The 2,282-nt window shown below is 52.7% G+C and overlaps 1 long non-coding RNA gene across 1 annotated transcript in view; it reads right to left on the bottom strand.

Annotated features, from left to right (window-relative positions):
• The window catches only part of LOC105537962, a 30,490-nt gene that overhangs the window by 13,191 nt on the left and 15,017 nt on the right, over window positions 1-2,282 (bottom strand). The window contains exon 2 of the long non-coding RNA XR_001005807.1: window positions 450-565. This is a non-coding gene — a long non-coding RNA (uncharacterized LOC105537962). The remainder of the gene's footprint in view (window positions 1-449; window positions 566-2,282) is intronic.

Raw genomic sequence — 2,282 nt, 5'->3', positions numbered from 1 at the left:
CGTGTTAGCCAGGATGGTCTCGATCTCCTGACCTCGTGATCCACCCGTCTCGGCCTCCCAAAGTGCTGGGATTACAGGCTTGAGCCACCACGCCCGGCCCTTTTTTTTTTTTTTTAAGACAGGGTCTTGCTTTGTCACCCAGGCTGGAGTGCAGTGGCAGTATCATGGCTCACTGCAGCCTCGATCTGCTGGGCTCAAGCAATCCTCCCACCTCAGTCCGAGTTGCTGGGATGACAGGTACACGCCACCACACCCAGTTAATTTTTATATTTTTTGCAGAAACCAGGTCTCACTATGTTGCCCAGGCCAGTCTTTAACTTTGCCCAGGCCAGTCTTGAACTCCTGAGCTCAAGCAATCCTCCTGCCTCAGTCTCCCAAAGTGCGAGGATTACAGGCATGAGCCACTGCACCTGGCCTCTGCCTCTTCTTAATTTGACCACATCATGTACCTGCTGCGCCTGCTCCTTCCTCACACTCTGTAGAAGAGGGTGCTAGTCCTGCCCTTTTGAGGCCTCCATGAGGGCCAAATGTGCCACGGGACCCTTAGTGCCATGCCTGCGCAGACCTGTGGAATAAACAGCACTTCTGAGCAGGCTCATTTTAAAGGGACTTGCAAATTTGGGCCTGCCTTGTGTGCCTTCCTCATAAAACCCACTCCTCCCAGAATGTGCTTGGAGGTGCTGCTGTATTTACCTGAGAGCTGTGCTTTTCTTCAAAAAACCTAAACGTGGTCATCTCTTCGATGAGGTGTGGCCCTGCACCCTCGCCTGCTTGTGGAAGGAGTCTGGGCCGACAGTGACCTGCGCTAGGGTCTCCGCTGAGGAAGTGGCAGGTGTTGTGGCCCTGACCTGGCCCCGTACTGAGTGTGGGGCCCACCTGTGCCCTCACGGGCAGCTGAAGGGGGAGCTTTCTACCCCAGGTTCCTTTCCTTACTGAGAAGTCTTCAGTAAACAGTTGCCGCTCTCCATCCCCTGCTTTTTTAAAAATGTTTTTTCTCACATAAGAAAATGTTATCTGTGTGCTGGGGAAAATTTTGAAAATAACAAAAACCAGAATACAACCACCCAAAATCAATCACAGAGATAACAACTGTTCATAATTCCTTCTCCAGTCTTTTTTCTTGGCACATACACATTCGTCTTTATATATGACATACAGATATTTTACAAAGTTAGGATCCTATTCTATGCACTGCTTGGTGATCGGATCTATTCAATGTATGAAACATTTTGAAAGTTCCTCTGATTAAATGTTCTTTGAAAACACAACTATTAGTAGCCTTCCATCCCTTGAGTTCTGCTTTAGCTTCTCCCTTGTATGTCTGGTCTTGCGTTCCCTTCCTCAGAGGCCAGGGTGGGGCTCCCCTGAGCAGGGCAGCAGGCAGCCCGGTGCTCAGATCGCATGGCCACAAGGCTGGTCACTGGTCTGGAATCCTTGGGCCAAGAACCTCCTCTCCTTCTCTGTGCAACACTTGGCACAAGTAGGGGCCGGTGCCTCACCTCTGACGCTCAGGTGACCTCAGAGTACAAGGGTCACAGGTGGACCCACTGGGATAACTTCTGGGGAAACCCTGATGGTTCCTCTCCCACTGGCCTCTGGCTGGTCCCTTGGTCCCTCCTTCCCAGGGTAATCAGGCAAGCACAGCAATAAAGTCCTCCCTTGTTTCACAAGGTTGTGGGACCAGTTCTCCCTCCCAGGGCCTTGGGCCAGCCTGCCTGTCACCCCCAGAATCCACCATGTGGGACCAGTTCTCCCTCCCGGGGCCTTGGGCCAGCCTGCCTGTCACCCCCAGAATCTATCATGTTGAGCACTTCACACACATCCTCTTCTCTCCTGGGCTTCATGGCAGCCCTGCGTAGCTGCCTTATCCTGGCTTCAATGCTGCCTGTCCTGACGGCCATGACTGACCAGCAGTAATGACATCGACATAGTCCTGCTGGGAGCGCTGCCGTCCCAAGCTGATCCAGGGGGCGAAGCCCCACCCAGGGTGCCAGAGATGGAGCTGGCTTGGGGTCACTGGGGCCAGGGCAATAGGCTTCTCCTTTCCCCACCAACCTCACCCTGGTGGATTCTAAACATCAAGACTTGATTTAGCCAGCACTTTGGGAGGCTGAGGTGAGTGGATCACCTAAGGTTCAAGACCAGCCTGGCCAACATGGCAAAACCCCCATCTCTACTGAAAATATAAAAATTAGTTGGGCATGGTGGCGGGTGCCTGTAATCCCAGCTTCTTGGGAGGCTGAGGCAGGAGAATTACTTGAACCTGGGAGGCAGAGTAGTGA

The sequence above is a fragment of the Mandrillus leucophaeus genome, unplaced genomic scaffold, assembly GCF_000951045.1.
Source record: "Mandrillus leucophaeus isolate KB7577 unplaced genomic scaffold, Mleu.le_1.0 Scaffold182, whole genome shotgun sequence".
Lineage (NCBI taxonomy): Eukaryota > Metazoa > Chordata > Mammalia > Primates > Cercopithecidae > Mandrillus > Mandrillus leucophaeus.
The sequence above is the reverse complement of the archived record's forward strand: the minus strand, read 5'-3'. Positions and strand labels throughout refer to the sequence as shown.